The sequence below is a fragment of the Saimiri boliviensis genome, chromosome 6 (assembly GCF_048565385.1).
Source record: "Saimiri boliviensis isolate mSaiBol1 chromosome 6, mSaiBol1.pri, whole genome shotgun sequence".
NCBI classification, from domain to species: domain Eukaryota; kingdom Metazoa; phylum Chordata; class Mammalia; order Primates; family Cebidae; genus Saimiri; species Saimiri boliviensis.
This window is the reverse complement of record NC_133454.1, coordinates 120,623,687-120,641,969: the sequence shown is the minus strand read 5'-3', so window position 1 is coordinate 120,641,969 and position 18,283 is coordinate 120,623,687. Positions and strand designations below refer to the sequence as shown.

The 18,283-nt window shown below is 50.6% G+C and overlaps 1 long non-coding RNA gene across 2 annotated transcripts; it reads right to left on the bottom strand.

The window, feature by feature from the left end:
* Positions 1–1,098: 1,098 nt before the first annotated feature.
* LOC141584762 (uncharacterized) lies at positions 1,099–12,835 on the bottom strand. Of its 2 annotated transcripts, none has more exons than XR_012517965.1 (3): positions 12,748–12,835; positions 8,746–8,816; positions 1,099–1,986 (listed from the first exon to the last, which is right to left on the bottom strand). It is a non-coding gene; the product is annotated as an uncharacterized LOC141584762 (long non-coding RNA). The 2 variants fall into 2 exon arrangements; XR_012517966.1 differs by lacking the exon at positions 12,748–12,835 and adding an exon at positions 9,241–9,409.
* Between the last annotated feature and the right edge of the window lie 5,448 nt (positions 12,836–18,283).

Sequence of the window (18,283 nt, the reverse complement as noted above, 5' to 3'; positions counted from 1 at the left end):
CAGCATGCTGCCCTCTGGCCCACCCCCACTGCCATCCCCACTGCAGGCAAGGAGGGGGGAGGACAACCCAAGGGCAGAGAGCAATTACCAATGCAACCCGAGGATGGGAGCCATCCCCACTGGAATGTAAACTGCCCAGGCAGGCAGGATTGTGCATCTCCCTCCCTGCTGGCACAGGCTCTAGAGCATATAGTAGACAGTCAGTGAAAAATTTTATTTATTATTTATTTATTTATTTATTTAATTTTTTTTGAGACGGAGTTTCGCTCTTGTTACCCAGGCTGGAATGCAATGGTGCGATCTCGGCTCACCGCAACCTCCGCCTCCTGGGTTCAGGCAATTCTCCTGCCTCAGCCTCCTGAGTAGCTGGGATTACAGGCACATGCCACCATGCCCAACTAATTTTTTGTATTTTTAGTACAGACGGGGTTTCACCATGTTGACCAGGATGGTCTCGATCTCTCGACCTCGTGATCCACCCGCCTCGGCCTCCGATAGTGCTGGGATTACAAGCTTGAGCCACCGCGCCCGGCCTATTATTTATTAATTTATCTTTTGAGACAAAGTTTTGCTCTTGTTGCCCAGATAGGAGTACAATGGCATGATCTCGGCTCATTGCAACCTCTACCTCCTGAATTCAAGTGATTCTCTTGCTTCAGCCTCCCAAGTAGCTGAGATTACAGGCACCTGCCACCATGCCTGGCTAATTTTTGTGTTTTAGTAGAGACAAGGTTTTACCATGTTAGTCAGGCTGGTCTCAAACTTCTGACCTCAGGTGATCCACCCGCCTCGGCCTCCTCCCAAAGTGCTGGGATTACAGGCATGAGCCACTGCACCTGGCTGAAAAATTTTAACATTAAAAAAAAATGGAGGCAGACATTGCATACAGTGTTCACTGTACAGATCCTAAGTGTACTCTTGGATGTGTTTTGGCAAATGTACACACCCCTGTCCCGTTTCCATCACCCCACAAGTTCTCTCAAGCCTCCTGTAGTCAATCCCCACCTTGCAGAGGCATCTGTGATCCTGACCTCTATCCTCACGGATCAGTTTCACCTGTTCTTGAATCTCACACAAATGAAACTATACAGCACATACTTTTTTCAGATAATATGTATTCGTTGGATAAAAGAATGAAAGGGCATAGCAATAGCAATTCTAATATGGCAAGAGGTATCAGGGGGCCGACAGGTGATGGGGGACACAGAGGCAGATGTTGCTCTGAGCCAGGAACCAGCCATGTACCTCCATCCTGGGAGAGACTGGCAAAACGAAAGCAGGAATCCAGGCCAACGTAGAGGACCCAGGTGGAACCCAGACACCAGACCTGAGGTATAGGAGTCTCAGCCCCAGCCAGAGGGGCTTCAGGCTCCTTCCAGATGTCACTTAAGTTCCAATCCAGCTCTCTCCCTTCTACTCATTCAGGAGGACTTCTTGGAAGAGGTGAAGTTCCCAGAGACTGGAAAGGTAGGGATTACCCAGCCAGGCTAATGGGATGAGGATGAGTCCCTCCCCCCACACCCAAGCAGTTTCACTGAGGGAATATTGGCTGTGGAGGAGGAGGCTCCACAGCGGCCTCTCCACATGCTCAGGCTGGCACTCCAGCACCAGGCTGCCCTCTTGGGCTTCATTGGCACGGGCAGCACCACATGAGCCCACATGAGCCTCTCCACCCTTTTACCAGCCTGGCAGAGCTTCCTGGGGCTGAGCGCATGGAGGACCAGCCCTCTTGTTTCTCAGTCTTTTTCTTGCTCTCCGCAGATCCTGTACCTTCGCCTCCCACCAGGCCCTTCTCAGTGGGTAAAGGTAAAATGTGCTGGCGTTCCGGGCCCACGCAGGCTGGCAGTGGGGCAATCATCATGATGAATCATGCTGGCACCGCAGGCACCCGGTCCTTGTTGAGGCGTAACTAATGAATTAGCTTCACCCCCCAGCACGGGGCCTCTCAGCCTTTCCCCACTTCCCAGGAAGGCAGGACACTGAGACCTGGGAGGGGGAAGCAGGGGAGGAGAGAGGGCTCTGTCAGCTCCAGGCAAGGGTCCCAGACCCTGGCCAGCCCCTCCGCCCCCACGCACGCTGCAAAAATGCCCAAAGTGCAGGTCCTCCGGGTCCCAGAAACTGCCTCTCTGTTACTAATCATGAGCTGTAACTATGAATGCCCATCCCCAACTCTGTGTTTTTTAAAAGATTTTTTTAAATATAGGAAAAGTACAACGCTGTGATAAACACCCCCATGCCCAGTACCCAGCATTGACAATTGTTCACGTTTCGTCATACTTGCTTTAAGCCTATTTTCTTTTAAATAAAGGGAAGAAAACATCGCGCATAGCATGAGTCTCCTTTGTCCCTCTTTCCAGTGTCCCCATAAGCACTACTGCCCCCACACCCTGACCCTGCCAGAGTCCCCTCTGGTTTCCCCTCCCTGCCTTGGGGCCAGGACCCCCACTGGCTGCTGGGACTTGAATAAGATGATGGGATGTTAGCATCTCAGGTTCTTAGAAAACAAGGATTCAAACCAATTAGAGCCAATTATGGGACGTGGGCGCTGGGAGGGTGCTGAGCTCCTCTGGGAGGTCACAGGCTCTGTTCAGTGTCTGCAAGAAGCTAGAGACCCTTGTTCCCGAAAAGTGCTGGGAGGCAGAGACTCACCAATGGTGTGCCCAATTCCCACTGGTTCGTGGTCTCCTGGGCGTCTAGGCCAACCCCACTTCATTTGGCAGAAAAGGAAAGTGATGATGTCCTCACTTCATGGCCCACTCCCCTTACCTGCACCAGCCAGAACTTCAGTTCCACCATCTTTCAGGTATTCATTCAACAAACCTTAAGCACCCCCTTCTATGCCTAGGCACTGGGGAGTACCATGAATGTGAACATAATAGACAACAATCCCTGCCTTTGTGGAATTAATATTCATGCAAGTGGAGATCATCAAAACACGCGTCAGGTCATGATCAGGCTATGGAAGAAACAAAGCAGGAAAAGAAAGGAGGAAGACTGGCCAGGTGCGGTGGCTCACGCCTGTAATCCCAGCACTTCGGGAGGCCGAAGCTGGCAGATCACCTGAGGTCAGGGGTCCTAGGCCAGACTGACCGACATGGTGAAACCTCGTTTCTACTAAAAATACAAAAATTAGCTGGGTGTGGCGGTGGGTGCCTGTAACCCCAGCTACTCAGGAGGCTGAGGCAGAAGAATTGCTTGAACCTGGGAGGTGGAGGTTGCAGTGAGCCGAGATTGCACCACTGCACTCCAGGCTGGGTGACAGAGTGAGACTCTGTCTCAAAACAAAAACAAAAAAGCCTGAGTGGCCAGAGGAGGCTTCATTGAGACCGTGGCATTGAGCGAAGATGAGAGGAGGTGAGAGAGCAAGCCACACGGATGTCTGGGGGCAGGGTAGTGGGGATGGCAGTGCCCAGCCCCCGTGGCAAGAGTGTGCCTGGGCCTTTGGGAGCAATGAGGGGCCCAGCCCAGGGAGCCGGGGAAGCACGGTGGCCAAGGAGATCAGAGAGAGAAAGTAAAGACGGTGCAGGCCGAGGAGGGCCCGTGTCCTTCGTAAGGACTTTGGCTTTGACTCTGGGTGAGAGGTCACTGGGAAATTTTGCACAGAGGATACACATTTAACAGGATCCCTTTGGCTGCAGCTGCAGGAAAGGTTGTGTGTGTGTGTGTGTGTGTGTGTGTGTGTATGTGTGTGTGCGTGCGTGTGTTGGGGAAAGGAGTTTCTGCAACTTTAACCTCTCTCCTCGTGGTTCTCTCCCTCGGGATAATGATAGCTGTCATTTACTGAGCACCTACAGGTTGTCAAATTTATTCTTCACAACAGCTCTGCCAGGCAGGTACTATATTCCCCACCACCCTCCCACTCTACAGATGGAGAAACAGATTCACAGAGGTTAAGTAGTTTGAGTTTCAACGTGGTTAAGCAGTGACTGCCAAGCTACAAGGTCACGCAGCCGGTAAGGGGCAGAGCCAGGATTCAAACCCAGTCCATCTTATTGCACACATCTCACTGACTCTGTGGGCTGGGAGAAATTAGAGAAACCACCCCAGGTGCTCAGATGCTTGCCCCCATCCTGCAAACAGCAAAAAGATTTCTAGGGGTGGCCAGGCATGGTGGTTCATGCTTGTAATCCCAGCACTCTGGGAGGCCGAGGTAGATGGATCACAAGGTCGGGAGTGTGAGACCAGCCTGGCCAACACAGGGACACCCTATCTCTACTAGAAATACAAAAATTAGCTGGGCGTGGTGGCAGGTGCCTGTAATCACAGCTACTCGGAGGCTGAGGCAGAATTGCTTGAACCCGGGAAGCAGAGGTTGCGGTGAGCCTGGATTGTGCCACTGTACTCCAACCTGGGCAACAGAGCTAGACTCCATCTCAAAAACAAAAACAAAAAAAGATTTCTAGGGGTGCCCTCCTTGGAGATTTTGATGTTGCCAGAGAGGACAAGAGTGGCTAAGAGCCACACTACCCTTTCCCATCTGAGGCCCCAGGGCTCATATGTTTGCCTAACTAAAAAGTATCCTGAAATCCATACGGCAAGCCTAGGAACCCCTAATCAGGTTCCAGAAGACAGATCAAAGAGGGCTCCAGGTCCTGGGCTATCCTAGGCCTATGATCAGGGCTCAGGGCTTATCTGACAGCAAACTCCAGGCAGTCTCTGGCCCTCCATTGGCCTGAGCCCATCAGTGGATGGCCAAACACACCAGGCTGGCTCAGCCACTGCCATCTACTCCTCCCACCCTGCCTAAGAAACCAGAGCTCAGGCATGGCCCAGGGATCATATTTACCTGGAACCCTAGCTCTGCAAGTTACCTGCCTGAACTATTGAAAGCTGAGAGTCCTCTCAGGTCCCCCTGAGAGACACCAGAGCCGCAGCAACAGTGGCCATGGGACTGTGAGGAAGGGGAGAAGCTGGCTGGTGCCCAAGTCCACGCCTCCACGTTGTGGATGGAAATCTGACCATCCTAACGGGTTCTGTTAGGCCGTGATGCTGCAAAGTGGACAGGATGACTCCTTCCTCCTGGGAGGAACGCTGGGGCCATGGCTGGCAGAAGCTCTTTATGTTAATACCTTCTTGGATCTGTGACCAAATGCAAATCAGATCATCTGCTCCAAGGTCCCAACCAACACTACCAAGGCCTTGTCTGGCCTCTGTGGCAGAGGCTACCAAGAGTGAGGAACTTCCATGCCCTCTTCTTCCTGAGCCCTCAGTAAAACTAGTTTTCATAACCCAGAGGATAAGACCCTGGGATGAGTGCTGGGCGGATAGACATGGGCAGAAATGAAACATGCCACATCAATGCACAGCCCTCCGCTCCCTGTCTACTGTGATGTTAAGGATGGAACGGATCCTGGATCTCTCAGTCACCACTCGGAGATGAGGTAACCTGACCAGCTTCTTTCTACCCCAGAACCTTTGGACACGCCAGTCCCTCTGCGTGGAATCCTCTTCTTCCCACTCTGCTTGGCTCATACTACTCATCCTTACGGTCTCAGCTGAAACCTCCTGATATGGTTTGGATGTTGTCCCCTTCATATCCCATGTTAAAATGTGATTTTCCGGCTGGGCACGGCAGTTCATGCCTGTAGTCCCAGCAATTTAGGAGGCCAAGGAGGGCGGATCATCTGAGGTCAGAAGTTCAAGAACAGACTGGCCAACGTGGTGAAACCGTGTCTCTACTAAAAGGACAAAAATTAGCCAGGCATGGTGGTGCACGCTTGCAATCCCAGCTACTCTGGAGGCTAAGGCAGGAGAATTGCTTGAACCCTGGAGGTAGAGGTTGCAGTGAGCCAAGATCACACCATTCCACTCCACCCAGCCTGGGCAACAAGAGCAAAACTCCATCTCAAAAAAAGAAAAAGAAGAAGAAGATATGTAATGCCCAGTGCTGGTCATGGAGCCTAGTGGAGGTATTGGGGTCACGGAGGCAGATCCCTCATGAATGGCTTAGCACTGTCCCCTTGGTGATGAGTGAATTCTTGCTCAGCTCACTCAAGATCTGGTTGTTTAGGAGTCTGGGACCTTCCCCTCCTATATCTTGCTCCCTCTCTCACCGACTGATAACGCCCCTCCCTTTTACCTTCTGCCATGGCTGTAAACTCCCTGAAGCCCTCACCAGGTGCAGATATGGCACCATGCTTCCTGTGCAGCCTATAGAACCGTGAGTCAAAATAAACGTCTTTTCTTTCTTTTTTTTTTTTTTTTTTTCTTTTTTTGAGACGGAAGTTTCACTCTTATTGCCCAGGCTTGAGTGCAATGGAGCAGTCTCAGCTCACTGCAAGCTCCGCCTCCCGGGTTCAAGTGATTCTCCTGCCTCAGCCTCCTGAGTAGCTGGGGCTACAGGCATGTGCCACCATGCCTGGCTAATTTTACTATTTTTTTTTAATTGCATTTTAGGTTTTGGGGTACATGTGAAGAACATGCAAGATTGTTGCATAGGTACACATATGGCAGTGTAGTTTTCTGCCTTCCGTCCCCTCGCCTGTATCTGTCATTTCTCCCCATGCTATCTCTTCCCACCTCCCCCCGTCCCTCCCCCATTTCCCCCCAACAGACCCTAGTGTGTAGTGCTCCCCTCCCTGTGTCCATGTGTTCTCATTGATCAACACCCGCCTATGAGTGAGAACATGCAGTTAATTTTACTATTTTTAATACAGTTGGGGTTTCACCATGTTGACCAGGATGGTCTTGAACTCCTGACCTCAGATGATCCACCCTCCTCGGCCTCCCAGAGTGTTGGGATTACAGGCGTGAGCCAACATGCTCCGTCTGTCTTTTCTTTATAAATTACCCAGCGTCAGGTATTTCTTCATAGCAACACCAGAACAGACTAACACACTTCCCTTCCAGGACCTTCCAGAGCACGTCAAGCCCCTGTTATAGATGCTTGAGCGCCCACATTTCACCTTCAAAGTACTTATTCCAATCATACTAAATAAATAATAACTGTGAAAGATTTGCTTGAAGACTGTTTCTGATGTACTAGGATGTGAGCTCCATAAAGACCAGGTCAGAACCAATGCTGTGTGGAGCCATTATCGGAACCTTCAGGCAAAGGAAAAATCAGTAACATGAATCTCATCTTTTTTTTTTTTTTTTTTTTGAGACGGAGTTTTGCTCTTTGTTGCTCAGGCTGCAACCTCTGCCTCCTGGGTTCAATCGATTCTCCTGCCTCAGCCTTCCAGGTAGCTGGGATTACAGGTGCCTATCACCACGCCCAACTAATTTTTGTATTTTTAGTAGAGATGGGGTTTCCCCATGTTGGCCAGGCTGGTCACGAACTCCTGACCTTGTGATCCACCCGCCTCGGCCTCCCAAAGTGCTGGGATTACAGGCGTGAGCCACTGTGCCCAGCCTACAAATCTCATCTTGATTTAAAATTTTGATATTTTGTTCAACATGGATTTTTGGCAATAACTTTTACTTTTACAATGATTGCATCAAACTATTCCTTAATTATGGAGACAATGTTTTTGGCACTTCCTTAAATATGGTGCCTGGAACAAGGGCCTTGCTCTCCTCACCCTAGTCTCAGCTCTGGATTGGGCAAAATCATCCTTCTTAGAAGGATTATCACAAAGAATCAGTGACAGTGTATGGGAGCTGAGTGCTGTCATTTTGAGATACTAACTTATTCCACTGTAGACAATTTCCTTGTATCCATTGACTTGCATTCATATGCTAAGTTGGTTTCCTATATTCCCTGCTCTCCAGGGGAACCCAGAACAAAGCGTCAAATCCTTGGCTTTGAGTTGCAAAAGAGGCTTTGAAATCCAGAGCTGAGACTATACCCTTACAAGAACCGAGTTTTGAAAGAAAAATCTTTTGTGTAGAGCCAAAAAAGCTTGGTTTTGAACTTCGAGAGCGAAGAGCTGATGCCATAAGCCCTGGAGAGGGGAAGGATGCGTCATCCCAGAAGATACCACCCAAAAGGAAATTAAGGTTCAAGCAGCAGGTGGGGAGAAGGGGCAGGCAGCACCCCTAAACACAGATGCCAGACCTAAAATGAGTTGTCAGCCCCATCTGGGAGGATGGCATTAGAAAAGGTATATACCCCCTGGGGTGACATTAGAAAAGGTATATACCCCCATGTATATTTGGGGGACACCAGGGCAGCAGGGACCCACCTGCACTTCCCTTACCAGTTGTGGCCTGAGGATGTAACAGGCCTCCCACTGAGGAAGGAGACCCAGACATCTGGGGTCAGCCTCCCCCTCGACTTCCACAATGCATTTCAATAGAAGAAAAGACTGGCCACCTGGCACCTCCTGAGTTTACCTTCCCGTAAATAACACGCTTGGTATGGGGAAACTCTCTGGAAGACACTGTTTTTACTTAAAGCAAGATCAAACCTCCATCCAGAGACCAGAACCTTTTCACACGTGACTCCTAAAACTGTAAACCCGAAACCCTTTTCATATGTAATTTCTAATGCTGTAAAACCCAGAAACCTTTGCACATGTGATTCCTAAAGCTGTAAATCCAAAACTCTTTCAATTGTGATTTCTAAGGCTGTAAACCTAAAATTTCTCTATGTGTAATATTTGGAGTGTAAGCCTATATAATGACAGAACCCTCCTTTGTTAGATGAGCTGGGTAATTTGGAACCATTGCCAGGCTCCCGGCCGTAATAATAATAATAATAATAATAATAATAATAATAATAATAAACTCCTTCCTTTGCCATTCGGTGTTCGAGAGCTCTGTTTCCCACAGCTGCTCTTGCTACACCACAAGTCACTCTACCTGTATGGAGAGGCCTCAGTAGTAGACACAGAGGTGAACTCACAAGGGGGAGCATCCAGAAGTTTCCATACCTGCAAGACAGACATAGGTGTAGCCAAGATCAGGCTGGGGGAGTCCACGTCTTTGCTAAATCCAGTTACTAATAGACCAAAATACACTTTTTTTTTTTTTTGCCACCCAGGCTAGAGTGCAATGGCATGATCTCGGCTCACTGCAACCTCTGCCTCCCGGGTTCAAGGATTCTCCTGCCTCAGCCTCCCAAGTAGCTGGGATTACAGGAGGTATATGCCACCATGTCCAGCTAATTTTTGTATTTTTAGTAGAGACAGGGTTTTGCCATATTGGTCAGGCTGGTCTTGAACTCCTGACCTCTGGTGATCCACCTGCCCTGGCCACCTGAAGTGCTGGGATTACAGGCGTGAGCCACAGTGCCCGGCCCCGAGATACACCTTTGAGCTCTTGAGTATGGCTTATGAAGTTCCTACTCACATATACCTGCTTTGTTCTGGCTATACACGTCACGCCATGTACAGTGGGGCCATATCTAAAGGTTCCTTTTGACACCAGGGTCCTACACTGGAGTTAAGCATCTCAAGGAATGGCACCTTTGATCCATGTTCCGTAAAGGGTCTTTACAGGCCGACAGCAAACTCCCTAGATGTGTACAAGGTCTTTTAGGCTGACTCACGGCACTACGGACGCTATGGCGATCCCCATGACCTGCACATACACCTCTGGAGGGCCTTCCGGAATTAGAAAACCTGAAGTAACTGGAAGATCATGAAAAGCAGAAGAAAGATCAACCCCTGTGGCACCTAACTAACTTGAGACGTTCTCCTATTGTTTCTTATTCTGGCCTCAATTGATAAGGCCACTGGACTTTGTAACTGACCTTGGTCAACCTCATGACTCCAGACCTTACGGCCCCCTCCCAGCTTGCAAGCCTACAACCCCGTCTCAGCTTGCAAAAAATCACCCTAAACTCTAACTTCTGTAACTTTCCACTGCCTACCCCAAACCTATAACACCAACTCCTGTCCCACCACCCTCTGCTGACTCTCTTTTCGGACTCAGCCCACCCGCACCCAGGTGAATAAACAGTCATGTTGCTCACACAAAGCTTGTTTGGGGGGGGGTCTCTTCATTCAGAGTATGAGTTTTAACAGTGCGTAGAAGCACCTACAGCCCCCTGCTCACAGAAGGCACCCCACAAATGCTCTTCTTAGTGATGGGAATCCTAGTGGGAAGGACATTTGAATTCTTTGGGCCTCCCAGCCTCTGAAGCCCCTGGCTATGCTGGAGAACCCACCTGCCTTTCAAAACAGAACCCACTCTCCTCCCGAGCAGCTGAGAACACTGGAAGCTCACTTTCCCAGCATCCCTTGCAAGTGGGGTGGAAGCCTGTGACCTGGAAGTCGCCCCCAGATACACCCACGTCAGATTGGAATGGGAAATAAGAACTGCTGAGCAGAAGGGATCACGCAGATCCCTCCTGAGGGTGGTGAGGAGCAGCAGCGGGGGCTGCGGCCGAGAAGTGGTGGTGGGGAGGCCTGGGGGCTTTGTGGGCCCAGGGCCATGGGCGGTTTTCTCTGTGGTTCCTGGCTGGGTGGGCGCTAAGTTGTATTCTCAGGTCCACTTGACCATTCTGTGAGTGACTGAGTCCTTTTAATAAATTCCTTGGCCAGGCACGGAGGCTCACACCTGTAATCCCAACACTTTGAGGGGCTGAGGTGGGCAGATCACCTGAGATCAGGAGTTCGAGACCAGCTTGACCAAAGTGGAGAAACTCTGTCTCTACTGAAAACACAAAATTAGCCAGGCCTGGTGGCACATGCCTGTAATCCCAGCTACTCGGGAGGCTGAGGCAGGAGAATTGCTTGAACCCAGGAGGTGGAGGTTGCAGTGAGCCAAGATCATGCCATTGCACTCCAGCCTGGGCAACAAGAGCAAAACTCTATCTGAAAAATAAAAAAAAAAATTTCTTTCTGCTTAAATTAGCCAGATCTGGTTTCTGTTGCTTGCAATGAACTCTGGCTGATAGCCTCCATGGTCAGAATTCATCAGCCTGTAACCACTCAGGGAGATGCATGATCATTCTCCCCCTGCCTCCACTTCCACTGTCCTACCACGAGCCTCACTCTGCCCAATGCAGTTCTGTGCTCAGGAGGCACTTTGCCATGTTCTTCTTTCTTTCTTTCTTTCTTTCTTTCTTTTTTATGGATATTTTTCTTTGACATTTTGCCAGAACTTGGCAAGTGGTAATTTCTTTTTTCTTTTTCTTTTTTTTTTTTGAGAAAGAAAAAAAGAATAATAAGAAAAAGAATAAAGAAGAGGAAGAAAGAGGAAGAGGGAGAGAGGATGGGGGTATTGCTTTGTTGCCTGGGCTAGAATGCAGTCTAAATATGGGTATGCCTATAATTGTCCTTGATAATGGAGACATGAAGGAAAATGAGGGAAGAGAATAACAAACAAGGAGCCAACCAACATTTCATTTAAACTTCTAAGTTGATATGATGTGGTACTGATAAGAGTGTATATTTTGTGTATTTAAAGTGGAGAGTTCTATAAATGTTAATTACGTTTACTTGTTTTTGCCGTGTTCTTCAATGCCAGCCCTCACCCCCAGTGCCAGAGCCCACCAGGAGAGCATGGCTCTGCTGCCAGGCCATCTGACCAGAGGGACCACACTTTGTCATCGGGCCCCTTAGGAGGCTGCTTGGCCCAGGGGCTCACATAGCCTTTCCTGAGCACAGCTCCTTCAGCATCTCACCCAAGCCTCGGCCAGGTGAGCAACACACACACCTTCCCGCCCTGGCTCTCTGGGACGCTAAAGACACACACTCACACGATCTCCACCCTCACACTCTCACACTCACACACATGCATTCTCACACACTCTCACATCCACTCATACATACACACATACACACATACATTTACACTCACATACACATATACACTCACACATACACACACTCATACACACTCCACACTCATACACTCACACACCCCCACACATACACACAGATATACACTCACACATATACACTCACATACACACATACACTCACACATACACACACTCATATTCACTCATACACACTCATACACTCACACTCCAACAACACATATACTCACACCCACACAGAGACGCACATACACAGACACTCACACTCATAATCACACACTCATACACTCATATTCATATACCCACACTAACACATACCTACACACACAGACACACACTTTCACACACCCATACACTCACGTTTACTCACACATTCACACTCTCACATCCACACTCATACATACACATACACACCCACACAGACATACACACATATACACTCATATTCACTCATACACATTCATATGCTCACACTCTAACACACAGACACACACATACACACACATACACTCTCACGCATACTCATAATCTTGATTCATACACTCATATATCCACACACTCCAACACACACCCACACATATACATTTACACACATAGACACGTACACACATACACTCATACTCATGTGCCCACACACTAACACACACCCACACACATACACACCTACACATGCACACACATACAATCATCACACACACACCACTTACATATACACTCTTACACATACAACTCTCACACATTCACACACATATATTCACACTCTCAGACACATACAGTCCCAAACACACTCATGCACTTACACTAATGCTCTCACACATGTATGCTCACTCACACTCATATTCACATATTCACACACACTAACACACAAACACATACGTAACGCTCACATTCTCACACAAGTACACTCATCTCTTTAGCAAAGGAAAACAAAGCTCATACTTCTCACTGCCTGGCTCTCCCAGGAAGTCTCCAGACCCGATTCCTGCCTATCCTAGACCCCCAGGGAAGTGAAGGGGTGGGGAGGGCCTGAGGTTCAGAAGACAGTGCGAGCGCTCACAGAGCCAGCACCGCGTGGCTTCGGCAGGTCGCCTCACCTCTGGTTGGGGTGACCTGCCCATCACAAAGGTCCTGGGCAGAGCCCGTCTGCAGCAGCGTGGGGAGGAAGCAAGGCGTGGTAGGATGTCTCTCAGGCCCTGCCGGCCCCCTCTGACCCTTTGATGGGGGCCTCCAGTGGAGCTCCTGAGTCTGAAATTCATCCTCTGCCCTTACACACTTGCTTGTTCCGGGAACAGTTCCTCAGGAATGGGGGGCCCTCCAGATGGTCAGAGAGGAGACTGGGGAACCGATTCAGAGCCTCACACACCATCTGGCTGGGTGTACCATAACCCCCATCCTCAGCCTCCCCACTCAGGGCCTCCCGCCACCCCCAGCCCTCCAGTTCCCAAAGACAGATGCCTCTAACCACCCCACCCCCAGGAGCCCTGTGTTCCCAGCTGGACAGCTGTCAAGCCCACGAGTCAGTGATGCTGCCTGCCACCACGTGACCCAGGCCAGATGGCACCTGTCAACATCAGCCGCCACCAGGCCATGACGGACAAACAGCAGCCTCACACATGTCCACACGCGTCACAAGCCGGGCCTGATCTCATGGTGCACAGCTTCCGCCCCCACTGCTGTCCCGCCAGCCCTCTGGGCTCCACACTCCCACACCAATGCCGTCAGCACCCCACCCACCTGCGTCCCCAAACCTCCCCCAGAGGGAGGCCCCTCTGTGTTCTCGCTGGAAAGGTGAGGGCCCACGAATATTCTCAGCACCCGCAGGCTGTGGGGGCTTAATGAAGGTTAATCATCATCCCTGACACCTCAACAACTTTAAAAAAATATCCACTGGGGAGGGGGCAGGAAGCTTCCGGCAGCAGCTGCAATAGTCACCCGCAGGAAGGAGTGATTCTGTGAACACCCAAAGCCAGATTACCTGGTGAGGGGAGAAGCAGGCAGCTGCCAGGATGGCCTGGCAGAAGTTGGCCTTAGGAACGGGGTGTTAAGTGGGGATAGCCCCCTTGAGGGCAGCCACGGCCTTCCAGGTCAGGCTATGTGGGTGATCACCTGCCTGTGATAGAGAGGAGGCCTGCTCTCAGGGAAGGGATTTGTTTTGTTTTGTTTGAGACACGGTCTCACTGTGTCACCCAGGCTGGAGTGCAGTGGCGTGAACATAGCTCACTACAGCCTCAACCTCCTGGGCTCAAGCTCTCCTCCCACTTCAGTCTCCCGAGTAGCTGGGACTACAGGCACATGTCACCACACCCAGCTAATTCTTTGTGTGTGTGTGTGTGTGTGTGTGTGTGTGTGTGTGTGTGTGTTTGTGTGTGTGTTATGTGTCACCCAGACTGGAGTGCAATGGCACAATCTCGGCTTACTGCAATCTCCACCTCCCAGGTTCAAGCAATTTTCCTGCCTCAGCCTCAAGTAGCTGAGACTACAGGCGCCCACCACCAAGCCTGGATAACTTTTGTATTTTTAGTGGAGACAGGGTTTCACCATATTGGTCAGGCTGGTCTCAAACTCCTGACCTTGTGATCTACCTGCCTTGGACTCCCAAAGTGCTGGGATTACAGGTATGAGCCATCACACCCAGCCAAAATGTTATGGCTTTTTTTTTTTTTTTTTTTTTGAGGTGGAGTCTCACTGTGTTGCCAGGCTGGAGTGCAGTGTCGTAATCTCGGCCCACCGGGATTACAGGTGTGAGCTTCTTTGATTTTTTATAAAGACCATCTCACTTTGTTTCCCAGGCTGGTCTCGAACCCCTGAGCTCAAGTGATCCTCCAGCCTCAGCCTCCCAAACTGCTGTGGTTACAGGCATAAGCCACCTAGCTCGGCCTCAGGGAAAAGTCTTGAGGGGGCCCACCCAGGTCCAAGCAGGAGACAGAGGCCAGACCCTGTGACAAGCTGCACTGTGGCCTTGACCAAGTCTCTACTTCCGTCTTGGCCTCTGTTTCCTCTGCCCTAGCATTGGGCAGCTTCTATTTGTGTGTACTCTGTGCATGTTGGATTTCATCCAGAAGGCAGCTGCTGCTATTAGCTGAAGCTCAGAATGGGTAGGTGACCACTGGAGGTCACAGAAGTCTTAGGTGACCGGCTGATGGCAGGGAGCTGTCTTGGGTTGTGCAGAGCTGGCATTTGAACCCAGGCAGTCAGATTCCAGGGCTCAGGCCTGTGACAGCTACGCTCTGCTGACTGCCTGGGCCTGGAGGGGAAAGAGCTCTGGCTGATGCTGTCTGGGAGCAAAGGGGATGAGGCCACTGAAAATGAAGCCACGCGGTCAGCGCCCCTGACCTGCTCCTCTGGGCCATCCCTTAGGGGCTAACTGCCTCACATGTCTTCCAAACTCTCAAGCTGAGAGACCGGAACTTTCCCACTCTCCCCTGACAGCACAGAGCAGGAGAAGGAAGCCACACAGCAGGATGTCCCTTCAACAGGGATGGCATCCCGAGGAACCACCAGGTAGAAAATGTCCCCTCCTCCTGTCCTGGGGACACAGGGAATTTCCCAGCACTAACTCTACCCTGGTCTTGGTGCCTACCAGGGGCCAAGGCTGGAATGTAGAGGCCCTTAGGGAACTGCAGGGAAGCTTCATGAGGCTGGTCAGAGGCTGAGCTCCGTGCAAGGGGAGACCAAGGGGCTCACACAGAGAGGAACGGGGCATCCTGGGGTAAAGCAGTGGTCCCTAAGGGCCGTGGCCATGGCAGCTGGACAGGTGGGGGTGAAAAGCAGGAGCCAACCACACGGACTCGGGGAGGCTGGGCCACTGACATACTGGTGTTAAGGTGGGTGACACCCAGATGCCCACATCTGCCATAGCCATTCATTCATTCATTCATTCATCTGCTATTTACTGAGCACCTCCATATGTGCCAGGCACTGTCCTGGGCTTTGGACTTTCAGTGTGAAGAAGGCATACATGGTCTGTCCCTTTGTTGGACCTCATAATTGAGGGGGAGCTCCTTAACACGGCCTTCAAGACCCCGCAAAATCTGACCAGCCTGCCCTCTCCGCTGCAGTGCCTCATGCTTTCTCCCCCTGCCCTGATCAAGCTGCTGCCTGGTGCAAGACGAGGGAGGTGGGAGACGGTGGAAAGGGGTGTGATCAGGCTCCGGTGTCCCCGGTACCATGTCCCCCACCCCCCAGGTAGAGGAAGGATGGGCAGGAAACATGAGCTGTAAAAGGATACTCGGAGGAGAAGAAATGAAGACGTGAAATAGAGATGAGGTGCAATGTGTGTGTGGTGTGTGTGTTGTGTGTGTGTGGTGTGTGTGTGTGTGTGTGTGTGTGTATGTGTGTGGTGAGTGTGTATGTGTGTATGTGTGTGGTGTGTGGTGTGTGTGTGTGTGTGTGTCTGTTCTGTAAGTCTCTGTACATCTGTTTTTGTGTCTCTGTGTCCAGCATGGTGGCTCATGTCTTTAATCTCAGCACTTTGGGAGGTCGAGGTGGGAGGATCGCTTGAACCCAGGAGTCTGAGACCAGCCTTGGCAACGTAGCAAGACCCCATCTTTACAACAAATGCGAAAAATTAGTTGCGCCTGATGGTGTGCACCTGTAGACACAGATAGGAGGCTGAGATGAGAAGGTCACTTGAGCCCAGGGGGTTGAGGCTGCAGAGAGCCATGGTCATGCCACTGCACTCCAGCCTGGGTGACACAGGGAGACCCTGTCTCAAAAACAAACAAACAGCAACCCTGAGACCAGCTGGCTGAGGGTGTAGCCTCCAGGCATCTGGGGCTGGATGCCACCTCGAGTCCAGCCTTCCTGGTCTAGATGCTTGGGGACATTCTCGAAGTACCCAGGACTTGGTGATTTCTAAGAAAAAAGGTTTAATTGGCTCCCAGTTCAGCAGGTTGTATAGGAAGTATAGCACCAGCATCTGCTTCTGGGTGTAAGAACCTACCCTGGGCTAGCATCACTGACTCCATCTTAGCTGTAAACTCCAACCTAGCTTCCCCCTCCCTGTCACAGCCCCTCTGGGTGCATAACTGGGCCACACTGACGCTGTGCTTATGTCACGCTGACGCTGCGCTTATCCCACCGTATAACCAATGTAACTGCGTCCTGCTTGGCAGGCACACCTGCTACTGTGTATAACTCTCTGAATCCCCTTGGGGATTGTTTGGAACTACCCTTAGCAACCAACAGTCCTGAGAACCTCCTCTCCCTCTGGTTACTAGCTAACTTGCCTGTTCTGCTTCTGTAAAATTCTGCTTCAGCTGGGCTCCCCCTCCCCTATCGAAATCAAGGTATAAAAAGGGAAGTCAAGCCCTTTCCTCGGGGCTGAGAGAACTTTGAGTATTAGCTGTCTCTCGGACGCTGGCTAATTAAAAGGACTCTTAATTTGAAACTCAGTGTGTGGCTGAATATCCCTTCTAACTCACTGGGATATTACACCGGGAGGCCTCAGGAAGCTTCCACCGTGTAGAGGGAACAGGCATGTCTTTCTTTTTCTTTTGAATTGGAGTCTCACTCTGTCACCCAGGCTGGAGTGTAGTGGTGCAATCTCTGCTCACTGCAACCTCTGCTTCCCAGGTTCAAGCGATTCTCGTGCCTCAGCCTCCTGAGTAGCTGACTACAGGCATCTGCCACCATGCTCGGCTAATACTTTGTATTTTGGTAGAGACAGGGTTTCACCATGTTAGCCAGGCTGGTCTTGAACTCCTGATCTCAATTAACCCACCCGCCTCAGCCTCCCAAAGTGCTGGGATTACAGGCGTGAGCCACTGTGCCTGGCCAGGAACAGGCATTTCATATGCAGGAGCGGGAGCAAGGGGTGGAGGGTGACACACACTTTTTAACAACCAGATCTCACAAGAACTCACTCACTGTAGTGAAGATGGCACCAAACCGCAAGGGGTCCACTCCCATGATCCAACCACCTCCCAGCAGGCCCCACCTCCAGCATGGGGATTCCAATGCAACATGAAAGTTGGGGGACAAATACTCAAACCAGAGCAGCAATATAGGCTGGCCGTGTGTGTGTCTGCATGTGGAAGAGTCTTGGGTGTTTATGTGAAGCTGTGTGTTTGTGCACATTTGTTTTGTGTTTCCATTTGTGGTTGTGTTAGTTTGTCTGTGTACTTCTGTTGGCATTTATGTGCCTAGATGTGTTTGCGTGTGCGTGCCTTCGGGGGTCTGCACACACATGTATGCTTCTATTTGCATGTGCTTTTTCGTTTTGTTGTTGTTTTTTGGAAATGAAATCTTGCTCTGTCATCCAGGCTGGAGCGCTATGGTACGATCTCAGCTCATTGAAACCTCTGCCCGCTGGGTTCAAGCGATTCACCTGTCTCAGCCTCCTGAGTAGCTGGGATTACAGGCACGCGCCACCATGCCCGGCTAATTTTTTGTATTTTTAGTAGAGACGGGGTTTCACCATGTTGGCCGGGATGGTCTCAAACTCCTGACCTCAAGTGATCTGCCCACCTAGGCTTCCCAAAGTGCTGAAATCACAGGCGTGAGCCACCACACCCTGCCTTGCATGTGCTTTTGTGCTAAGTGCGTACCTGTGTGTGTGTGTGTGTGTGTGTGTGTGTGTGTGTCTTTGGGCAGGGAGGGGCTGGCTGATCCCACACTCACTCACTCTCC